Source organism: Cetorhinus maximus, unplaced genomic scaffold (genome assembly GCF_964194155.1).
Source record: "Cetorhinus maximus unplaced genomic scaffold, sCetMax3.hap1.1 HAP1_SCAFFOLD_569, whole genome shotgun sequence".
Taxonomy (NCBI): domain Eukaryota; kingdom Metazoa; phylum Chordata; class Chondrichthyes; order Lamniformes; family Cetorhinidae; genus Cetorhinus; species Cetorhinus maximus.
The window spans coordinates 138,247-150,699 of record NW_027596511.1 but is presented as its reverse complement, the minus strand read 5'-3'; the positions used below and the strand labels follow the sequence as shown (position 1 = coordinate 150,699).

Genomic DNA, 12,453 nt, shown 5'->3' with positions numbered 1-12,453 from the left:
GCGTGTGTGTGATTGTGACAGTGTTCAGCAGAGGTTAGGTTGCTACAGGTGTGTGTGTCTGAGTGTATGTGTGTGCGTGTGTGTGTGACTGTGTGATTCCCAAAGTGCCCAGCACAGCAGCAAACGGCGTTATCGAATTGAAGGGCCGCATATTAAGGGAACCATTTCGCTTTCTTCGTGTAAAACAGCAGTCACCATGACTGGGAGATGTGGAAACATTTACCCTGACACCGAGCTCCAATACTCAGTGAACATCTCAGAGCTTCCAAGCGATAGTGGAGGTGGCAAAACAGAATTGGCGGAGGTTGACGAGTAACCACAGTGCAGACATATCCAGGGCAATATACAACCCCATCATTCTGAAAGATGTTCAGAACCTGAATATTCGCCATTTCTTCCTGAAAGACAAAAGTAGAACATTTCAAAAGTCAGAGAGTTATCCCGGAAAACACGCTGACTCTTCAAAACTGGGTTCACTGTGCAATTTGAGTTCTCTAAATAATCTGGAACTAAAAACCTAATGATGACCACGGAACCATTGCCGATTGTCGTTAATAAGCCCATCTGGTTCACTCATTTCCTCTGGGGACGTAAATCTGCCGCCTTACCTGGACTGGCCTACATGTGACTCCAGGCCCACATCAATGTGGTTGACTCTTAAATGTCCTTGAACAAGGGCAATTGGAGCTGGGCACTAAATGCTGGCCTAATCAGCGACGCCCACATCCCATGAACGAATAAAAGCAAATGTTTAGAAGGTCCATTTTCCTACAGCCTCTGGGTGCGATGAATTTCCACGTGCAGTGCCTAATAAACGGTAGGCGTTAAAATCGATAAAATATAATCCCCGCAGCTCAGAGACAAGTTAAACACAGCAGGGGTTCCGTTCAAAACGCACACGAAAAGCTGAGAACCACAAATGCTGCAACTCTGAAATAAAAGATCAGAAAATTCTGGAAAAGTAAAGGTTAGCCGGATAGGATGCCTCCCAGTGGAGAGAGGATCAGAACTAACGTTTCTGATCGGTGAAATTTTATCCGAACTGGAAAATCTGGAAGTGCAATAAGTTTTGTTCAATGTTTTGGTGTGACAAGGGGTGTTTCATTGTACGGGATCCGGTTAATCTTTCTAGCAGTGTGAGGCTCATAGCGCAAGGACACACCGGCGGGGCGGAGGGTAGTTCTCAGCGATATTTAAAGCCATCTGATTTCCTTTTGCAAAACAACAGATACTTGTCCGGAGTCACAAGAACCAGGCAAGCGTTTGATCCGCACCACTAACTGTAAATTAGGAACCAGCCTCTCTGTGAGCAGGGTGACTGCAGTCCAGCTCGGGGCGTCTCCATTCACTGGCAGTCAGCTCCCCACCCAACACCACTGGCGTGAGGAGTGAGGCGGCACTATCCTGAGTCACGACAGCAGAGTATTGAGGATAGGCTTTAGAACAGGTGCCCTCAAATATCTGACTGCCCTTTTACAGAGCGACAATGCAGGGTTTAGAATAGTCGTCCTCACCTGAGGCACGTCATCAGGTTATTAGGTCGGGTTTTATAATTGGTGCTTTCACCTGAGGCACGTTATCAGATCATTGAGGGCGGGTTTTAGAATGGGTGCCTTCACCTGAGACACGTCATCAGATTATTGAGGGCGGGGTTTAGAATGGGTGTTTTCGCCTGAGATACGTCAACAGATTGTTGAGGGCAGGGTTTAGAATGGGTGTTTTCACCTGAGACACATCATCAGATTATTGAGGGCGGGGTTCAGAATGGGTGCCTTCAAATACCCGACTGCCCTTTTACAGAGCACACAGCGACAATGCAGCTACTCGGCACCTTGATTGTGTGGGGAGTATTTATCACAGGTAATTGTGGACTTAACATCAAGTCAACTTTGCTCCTGTTTCCTCGTCATGGTTCAAGTCATGTTTTAATCAGCCACCGTTCATATCTTGCCCGATCTTATTTTGTTTTCTGATCTATGCGATGGCGATCCAGTCACTCAGCTGCTGCCCCCGCGTGTTAAGGCAGAAGGAGAAGCAGTGACACTGACCTGCAGCTACGATTCTACAGCGAGCAGGTATAGTCTATTCTGGCACCGACAACACCCAGACACACAGCCCGAGTACACGCTCAGAAAGGATAGTGATGGTGATGAATTTAAAGCAGATTTTGCTGAAACTCGCTTCTTTTCTGTTCTTCAAATCTCCAAGAAAATCATCTGTTTATCCATCTCGGGTCTGCAGCGGACTGACCCTTTCGTGTATTACTGCGCTTTCTGGGACTCACAGTGACTGAATGCAGCCTCACCGTTGTACAAAAACTGCGACTGAACTGCGGAGGGGGATTCAATGACTGTTGCGCATTGTGGTGAATCTCGGGCACATTTAGCCGCTCAAACACACACCAGGAAGAAACCAAATAAACCTCGGATCAAACTGTCACCCAGCAGTTTTCTAAGAGAGGCTGAGAGAATAAATCTGCAGCTTCGTATCGGGCAGAGAGACACAGACGACAATCCTATTGGGAGAGAGCTATTCACTTCCCCACCCTTACTTGCTGTCAGGTGAGAACGGTCGATGCTGAGCTGCACGTCAGTGAACGGGAACACCCCGAGCTCGGCTACACTCAATGCCCTGATCGGAGTAATGGTTCTTCTGTTCGAGACCCGGGTGGAAATGGGAACGCCTGGCCCACTACTGATCAACAGGAAAGCAATGTTAATGGAGGAAAAAAATGTCCCAGCATTAGGAAGATGTCCTGAAGCACAATGGACACTGAGGGCGGTCTATGCTTGCGTTTGTTTCAATGACCACAGTTACTAATTTGCAAGATCGTCTGACTGTGGAGAAACTGATTATGACCAATAAGTCACTCTGATTCAACATACCCTGTGAACAGGCCTTGTTTCCGGGAAACTGTCAGGGGAGATGGAGATAGAGAAATGGCTGCTCAATATTGCTAGCAGGGACAGGAAAAGATTTTTTAAAAAGATATAGGCGCATTTATGACATTCAACATGGGTTTATATTGCGAGTTGAAATAAACTAATATAAATCCAGAACTAATTCTCACCTGCATTCAATGGGCACAATATGAATAAAGGAGAGAAGGCTGCGTGCAAGGGAAGGAATTCTAAGATCTAACAAGTGTGAAAATCCTTCAACATCTCACAACTCAATGCTGCGCTGTTTTCTTATATATCAGGCAGGTCTCCTTGACACTCGCTGTGGAGCTTGAATGACCCCTCCCCCTCATTGGTGTGAGGAAGCCCTCTAGTGGACATTGACCTCGGTGTGAGGTTTTCCACAGGCTCCTGGAAGGCACGTTCACTATTTATTTGTTATTCATTCACGGGATGTGGATGTCACTGGCTGGGCCAGCATCTATTGCCCATTCCTTGTTGCCCTTGAGAAGGTGGTGGTGAGCTGCCTTCTTGAACCGCTGCAGTCCATGTGGTGTAGGTGCACCCACAATGCTGTTGAGGGTGGGGTTGGAGGGAATGGGCTGGGAGGAATTTAAAGATTTTCACTGGCAGTTGAATATTTGCCTGGTTTTCAGGATAACCCCCCACCCCCTCCCCGTTCTTCAAATGCTACCCATGACATCTGTTATGTGCACCTGATCGAGCCAACGGGGTTCCTGCTTCCGCATCTCAAATGGAAGAGGGAACTTCCAGCAGCGCCAAAACTCTCTCAGTAACGGGACCGGCAGGATCGCCCTACATTTTGGGTTCAAATCGCTGCACTAAGTTTTAAACACAGGCTCTACTGCCTCAGATGCAAGAGCCTTACCACTGACTGAAATCTAAACAGCAGAATCTGTACTTTAGACAACGCTCCTGTTAATCAGAACGCGCTCGAGGGGAGGCGGCGGCATCGTGGTCTTGTCACTGGACTAACACCAGCGTGATGCTTTTAGAACCCGGATTCGAATCCCACCACAGCTGATCGGGAAATTCGAATTCAACGTTACTCTCATTTAATATAAGTAAAAAAAAACACCTAATGACCTTTAGGGAAGGAAATCTTCTGTCGTCGTTGCCTGGCCTGGCCTACATGTGGTTCAAGAGGCCCCTCAGATCAATTAGAGTTCCATCGGCATTGTGTGTACATTTTATTTTGCTCTGATCAGTCGGACACGACCTTTATATTTAGAGTCTGTGAATTTAGCCCATGGAAGTGCCATCCGCCCACCCCTCTCAGCTCTTTGTATTTGGTGCTCCCCAGGAAGTGACATCGGACCAATCCCAGCCCTTTCCTATAGGAATGTGACATCAGCGCTTTTTGATTGGATATTCTGCAATTCTCTGAGACTCAGAGAAGCACCTGGGATTCTGGAGCAGCAGCAATGCGGCTCTCTGTTCTCGCTGTAGTCTGGGGGACATTCATTGTCGGTAAGGGGATGAAACGTTTATAAAAAAATAATATTAATTTCTGGATGAATCAATGCGAAAAGCTGAGAATTAATGATATTCTTTGACCGACCCGCTGTTGGACCACATTTGCAGTATTACTAAAAGGAGACAGAAGATCTGGAGGAATAATTGGAGAGAATGGGGTTGTTCTCCCCAGTTAAGCCTGGACTGAGGGACAATCTGAAAGGGATTTGTGAACGGATGAAGGAGTCTGATAGGGTTGAAATGGAAATCTTTCCACTTGTCACGGATTATAAAGCTCCGGGCCACAATTACAAGAGTGGGAAAAATATCCAATGGGGAATTCAGGAGAAGGCTTGTTCCCATGGAATGGGTAAAGTGTTGCATTCACTATCACAAAGAGGGTTTCGGGCGTAATTGGACAGGTGATGGGGGAATGAAGAAAAGGATATGCTGAGAGAGTGAATGAAGAGTGATGGAAGATTATCCTGGCGATTATAAACACCCGCAGGCACCAGATGTGCCCAATAACCTTTTCTGTCGTCTGAATTATAGCCACATCTATATAACACTGCCTGTGAATTATTGCTGTCAGTTCAGTTCAACTGAAATTATAATCGCTGATTTCCGCTTTCTTTAACCATGTGTTCCAGATCTGAGCGATGGAGATTCTGTTACTCAGCGGGAATCCTCACACACACAGAGAGGAAGGAGATGTCACTTTAACCTGCACCTATACCGGCGATGGTTATTACGTATTCTGGTACCGACAATACCCAGGCAGACAGCCCGAGTTTGGAGTCCGGAGACACACTGGCGGTGATTTTGAATTTAAGGCGGATTTCGCTCAGAGCCGGTTTTCCGATGCAGTGCTGTGATCACTCAAATGGTACCGATTGACCATCCCGGAGCTGCGGCTGTCTGACACCGCGGTCTACTACTGTGCACTGAGTCTCACAGTGATGGGAACGAGTGACAGCCTCGTACAATAACTGCCGCAGTTTTCTGGGTCAAAGCTGCTGTCTGTCGAGGGCTGTTTGTCACAGCAGGTCAGACATTGACATATGAATCCATTCCTGTGCGCGCAAAAGAAAAAGCACAATCCACATAAACAGCATCTGAAACCGTTCCCTTTGAATGCTGACTCTCTTTATGATGTCGCATTAACGACGTGGGGGCTGAATTGGCTGCTCGCCATTTCCCATTTCCCTCGAACAATCTCCAGCCCATTTCCTGGAACCAGTTCTGCCAGTTTAGCGCTGCTTCAGAGACAGCTCGTGGCAAGCAGGCAAGGAATAATTGTTCTTAAACATCAGTCTGCAGTGCAAACAGAAGTACGCCAAGCAGAAAGGTCGTAATAGTTATATGAATCTGATTAAATGTTAAAGACATTTGGGCGTATTAAAACACAGCATGTCCAATCTGAGAAGTTCCTGAAGGTTTGCTGCCATCTTGCGGCAGAAATCAGAATTGTCCCCGTCATTGTTTCCTTCGGTTCAGAGAGCTGTGTTTAGGAATTATGTTCCGAAGACACTCAAAGGACTACACAGACCCCTAGGGCAATCCACATAAACACCATTTAATTAGGTTCACGTTGAATACTGGCTCTCTCCTTGATGATTGCATTAAAGGAATGAGGGCAAAATTGGTTGCTTCTCATTCCCATAAACAAAACAAACTCCCACCCGCTTTCCTGGAGCCAGTTAAATTGGTTTCCTGCTTCTTCTGACATGTTTGTAATAATTGGTTGTATATACCAGCCTGCAAAGGGAAGCGGGAGTCCGCCAGCTGGAGACGATCGTAATAATTATATGAGCCTGATTAACCGTCCCTCAGCGTTAAAGACAGTTGGACATATTGAAACTGAATATCTACGGTATGAGCAGTTTCTGAGGGGTTGCTGCCACCTGGTGGAAGCAATCAGAATGTCCCCGGCAATATTTTCTTCAATTCGGAGCCACTGCGTAGGAGTAGTATTTCTAGGAGACTCAAAAGACTACACAAGATCGATTGTTGTAATTATATATCGTGATATTCATATATTTGCTGCACTAAGGTGTACCTCCTTTTATATCACACTACACCGAGTGGTCAGCACTGATTGTTGCTTGAGTACACAGTGTGTGAAGGCGTGAGTTTGGTGAGTGGGAGTGTTCAGTGAAGAGATATACTACAAATTAATTAATCAAAATAAATGTAATTAGCTCAATAAAGATGGCAGGATAGGTGATGTGTCACGTCTGCAGCACGTGTGCGCTCCTGGCTGACACTGCAATCCATGACGACCACATAAGACCACAAGACTTAGGAGCAGAAGTAGGCCATTCGGCCCATCGAGTCTGGATCCGCCATTCAATGAGATCATGGCTATTCTGATAATCCTCAAACCCACTTTCCTGCCTTTTCCCCGTCACCCCTGATTCACATACTGATAAAAAAAAACCTGTCTTTCTCAACCTTGAACGTATTTAAAGACCCAGCCTCTTTGTTAAACAATTCCATAGATTGACGACCCTCTGAGAGAATAAATTCCTCCTCATCTCTATTTTAAGTGGGTGGCCCCATTACTCTGCGATTATGCACCCCCCCCCCCCCCCCCCCACAACCCACCCCTCCGTCCTAGGAAACCCTACGCCAGTCTGCGTAACATCTGTCGTTGGGAAAATGCTAGAGTCCATTACTAAGGAAGTAATACATCCTAACTAGTGTCTAATAAAAGTTCAACATGACCTCGTCACTCTTTTCCTAAATGCCCCCATTAATAAAGCCTGACATACTGTATGCTTTATTAGCTGCTCTCTCAACATGCCACACCATCTTCAATGGCTTATGTACATATATATGCCGAGGTCCCTTTGTGCTTGCATCTCCTTTAGAGATTGTCCCTTTAATTTATACTCTTCCTCCATATTCCTTCGGCACAAATGAATCACCTCACACTTCTGTGTATTGAACTTCATGTGCCACTTGTCAGCCCAAACCAGTCACGTGTGTATGTCCTTCTGAAGTTGAAACCTATCCCACTCAAAGTTCACAAAGTTTCTAATCTTCGTATCATCTGCGAATTTTGGAATCTGTCTCTGAACAGCACAATCTAATTCCTTACATTCCGGTCACAACAAGAACACAAGTGTTACTCATGGGAGAGTTGCTGAGCTGGAAGTCAGTGAACGGAGAACCTCGAGCTGCGCTGCAGTCAGTGTCCTCAGTGTGGGAATGGTTCCGCTGCTAGAGACCGGGGTTGGAATTAAAGGGCTCTCTCGATGTCCTGGGACAATATTGACCTGTAATGAACACCGCCCAGTACAAACACATGCGCCGACCTCCCAGTTCATTACTGTGGGGAAAGGAAGGTGGTAGAAGAAAAGCTCCCCTGTACACCAGAGTATTGTGGGAGGGGCTTTCACATCCGGATCACAATCCAAATGTAGAGTCAGAAAATTGCAGCCTCCTTTCATAAACCTGTCTCTTATTCACACAACACTTAGCCAGCGACCCGGGAACCGTGTGGCCCTTCAATGGTCTCAGCGACACTGCCCTGTGCAAATCAACTCGATCCCCCTAAATCATTTCAGTCCAGCTCTCAGGTACGGTCTCCAAGTGCAGTCCAGGGCTGCAGTCTCCAGCTCCCCGTCATATAAACCCCCAGCTCCAGGCAGCAGGACGATGGGAATCCTCCTTATTTTTACCCTGTGTGTCTGTTTACCCCGTGAGTACTGACCAAACAAACAGACATTGTGTGGATTTAATATAAAGCTGCCCGAGTCCATCCCAATTACAGACACTGTCCGGGGTTTAGTCCCGTTCTGTGGTTCGGCTCTGATGGTCCATTAAACTTTCTCTGTTCAATTTCCAGGCTCTTTCATTCACTCAGTGACACAGACCCCGGCAGCGGTGACCAGGAAGGAGTGTCAGTCTCTCGCCATCATCTGTGTTTTCTCTTCGTGGCATTATTTACAATCGGGACATTTCTTCAGAAACACCCAGACCGGGACAGAGCGGGAGCGGATCTCCGGCGGCGGAAGATTTGTTGTGTCGGTGAACAAAGCAGGAAAGACATTTTCGCTGGAAATTCGGGATGTGAGAGTTGAAGACACCGCCACCCTATTACTGTAAAGCTCAGTACAAGTACAACATCGGTTAATCACAGTGGAAAAGGCCTGAACAAATAGCTCTATGCAATTAAAACATAAATTAGCTGGGCCCAAATGGTGAATTGTCGATTATTATCGCTGGAATCTGGTTACATTTCATTGTAATTTCCACCATTCCGTTATCTTTCTTTGATATTTCTCTCGGATTATATGAAGCGAAAATCTCGCTCCCGGGACCATTTACTCAGGACTCAGGGCCTCACAAAGAACAGTTTAAAGCGACAGAGACTTTGAAACATTGAATAATGTTTATTTAAATCCGCGAATAATTGGGCAGTTTCTACTGTCTGATGATGATTTACCGCAGGTTGAGGTGTCGGTGGTTCTTGTACCGGGGAGTTTGTGAGCGGTGTCACTGTGGTGGGTTACTGATTATGCGTATGGATCCGGGACGGTGGTGAATGTCACAGCCGGTAAGTGAATCCAACCCCAACCCCCCGCTAACGCCGCTCCACTTTACCAATCCCGCCTCCCCCGACCCCCACCCGCCGTGTTACAGCCTGTCCAAAGTAATGTTCACCGTCTGCTTCTCTGCTAATTATTGTGATCATTGTCAGTTCAGTCCCACTAAAACGAAAACTGATAGGTTTTCTAAGGAAGCCCCTCCGTTGTCTTTTTCGATTTGGGAGCAGAATCTGATTCAGGAGTCGGGTCGACAGTCCTGGCGAAACTATATGTGAGACCTGACGGACTAGGCGTTCAGCGGGATCAGGGTGCGTGGAGGTTGGGGTGTAGGGCGGTGGGGGAGGGGAGGAGGGGTTGGATGGGGAATAGTGGTTGGCTGCACCTGGATCATTATTGGTTTCAATGGCAAATCGGGGGCCATCAATGCCTCGGACTCACAATCCTAATCGTTTTTAAGTTTGGAACTGCTGACATTTATTATTTCAAATGTAGATGCTTGAGAGATCGGATTGCTTTAATTTATCTGTATCTCTGATTTCTATAAATTAAAACAGCCCTGAGCAGAGACAGAGTGAGGATGATGCACTAAATTGATAAAGGAGAACAGGAACATAAGGGAACAATGATCATCGAAATGAAGAGAAGGGTTGGATGATCTCTGGGGGCCGTTCAAAATACTTTCCGGCACGAGGGTGGGGGATGAGGTTTATGGAGGGGATGGCTGCAATGGGCTCCAGTCTGGAATGCTAGGTAAAGCCTTGACCTGTTACTTAGGGAAAGATCTAAGCCCTTTGGAGTGAATGCAACAAAGGTTCATCAGAGTGATTCCTGAGGTAAAAGGATTGTTTTATGTAAAGAGATTGAGTGGGCTGGGCCTATGTTGCCCTGAGTTTCGAGGAATTGAGATGTAATCTCATTTAAAAATATGCAAAATGGAGGGCAGGGCAGATTCCCGGTGGATGTTTCCCTAGGCTGGGAAGTCTATAACTATGGGTCAAAGTTTCAGAAGAAAGATTCGGCCATTAGAACTGAGAAGAGGAGAAATCAAACCATTGTTGTGAGTTTGTACCTCAGAGAGCTGTGGATACTCAGTGCTGACCGTATTTAAGGCGTTATTCGATAGAATAAAGGGATTTTTGGACATTGCTGTAATGTGATGTTTTTGAATGGCGGAACAGGTTTGAAAGGTGCTGTGGCGCCACCTCCTCTTTGTTAGGTTCTCTGTTTTGATTTCTCACATTCCTGAGAAATGAGGTCAGCAACAATCTACGTCTCTCTGTAAAGATTGAACAGGCTGGGTCATTATTCTCTGTAAAAGAGGAAATCACGAGGAGAAATCAGAGAAATCTGTTTATCATGAACGGGTTTAATCGGGTGGAAGTGGAGGAACGGTTAATTTGTGGCCGAGTCCAGAGCAATAGGAGATTATTATAAACTGGCCACTAACTGAAAAAATAAAGACACTAAGAAGAATTCATTTGCATTAACACGTGGCAGAATGTGGAACTGGAGGTCACATGGAGTGGCTGGAGCAGGGAGCATTGATGGATTTATGGGAAGACTTGAAAATACAAGAGGGAGAGCGGAATAGACAGGCAGAAGGATATGGATCGAAATGGTCATTTAGATTTCGGGCAGGGCAGGCTGGACTGGAGTTTAAACATAGGCATCAATCAATTAGGCCAAATGGCCTATTCCTCTTCTGCAGATTGTGTATAATGCAAAATTCGAGAAACTCCGCCCAGAGAACGCGCTCAGAATCAGTCAATGGGCGGAAAGAATTGAAATTGTCAGGGAGCCGGAAGAGGCAGTTCCCAGTGAGTAACAGTAAAACCACTGCGGAAACTGAGCAGACTGAAACCAAACGACAACTGACAGAATTTGGGACAAGTTCCCACGATTGCAAAAAGCGCAAACAGCACAAAGTTAATGTAAAATAAAATGAAACTAACTGGAAATATTTCAGATTAAAGGGACATGGAGAAAATTGGAGCCCTATTGTTAGATGAATATAGAGAAGCAGGTTAAAAAGCTTATAGAAACTCCCGAGCAGTGTTAACCTTCAGCACCTTTGTCCACCGATGTTCACTATCGGTTTGGCCCAATCGGTGCTGATGAATCTCATCAGGTTCTTTTGGATCTTGTTGTGCTCAGTGATGTTATACCATTACATGCAGCACCGCAGGTTGAAATCCGGTCCATCGTGTCGGTGCTGCCCCTCTTAAAATGCAACCCAATTACCACACCACTCTTTTTCCCCGTAGCCCTGTATTTTTTTCATGTTCCAACATTCGTCCATTACTCGTCTGGAAAATACCCTTAACCAAGCTCACCGTCCTTTCAGGCAATGCATGCCAAACAATAAGAACTCGCTGTGAAACACAAAATAACACCTCATCCTTTCACTGGTTCATATTTCAATAACAGTGAATGAAGATAGAGCAAGTTACAAATTAAACAAACTTCATCCAAAGCCAGAACACCTACTGCGATAAACAAGTTTCCTCGAATAAACAGTAGCTAAAAAGAATAATATCCAATTTTTCTCCTGCAGATTCTCGTTCAATGATATCCCAGAATCCGCCTCTGAAAACCTCTGCTGTTGGTGAAACCCATACTTTAAGCTGTGAATATTCAGGAATCTGTCATTACAGAGTTCACTGGTACCGTCATTCCCCAGGACAGGCTCAGGAATATCTGCTTCAGAGACACATTTCAGGAGAGGAGAATAACGAAAACGCTGACAACTGCTGCTTCTATCGATTCTGCCGAGAATCAGCCGGTTAAATATCTCCAAACTACAACTGAGCGACTCCGCTGTGTATTACTGTGCACTGAGTCGGCGCACAGCACAGTGATACAAAACACGGAGGGTGCCGTACAAAAACCTGAACATGGTGGGATTACAGACACACAGTGATACAGAGCACGGAGAGACCTGTACAAAAACCTGAACATGGTGGGAATTACAGACACACAGTGATACAGAGCACGGAGAGAGCTGTACAAAGACCTGAACATGGTGGGATTACAGACACACAGTGATACAAAACACGGAGAGAGCTGTACAAAAACCTGAACCTGGTGGGATTACAGACACACAGTGATACAGAGCACAGAGAGAGCTGTACAAAAACCAGAACAGAGTGGGATTACAGACACAAAGTGATGCAGCGCAGGAAGAGAGCTGTACAAAATCCTGAACATGGTGGAATTAGAGTCACACAAAGGCACAGAGTACAGGGAAATTGGGAATACAAATATTATTCAAGAATATTTTCTCAAAGGTTGTTAGCATTTTACCGTACAGGATAAAGTGATTAAACTGATTAGCTCTGCATTTCCTTCTCGCTCCTCCCACCCTTTAATTTTCCTCTCCGTCCAATGTTCCTATAAATATAATTCGTGAAATTATTTCACGTTCTCACGCCCCTTATTTCCCAGGAAAAATTTTGGCGTATTTTGCCGATTCATAATCACCCAAGTGTGAGTTTATTGGATAGAGCAGTTTGACAAATCAA

The 12,453-nt window shown here is 45.7% G+C and overlaps 1 pseudogene; it reads left to right on the top strand.

Annotated features, from left to right (window-relative positions):
• Positions 1–5,117: 5,117 nt before the first annotated feature.
• Positions 5,118–11,790, top strand: LOC144674149 (uncharacterized; annotated as a pseudogene).
• The last annotated feature ends 663 nt before the right edge of the window (positions 11,791–12,453 follow it).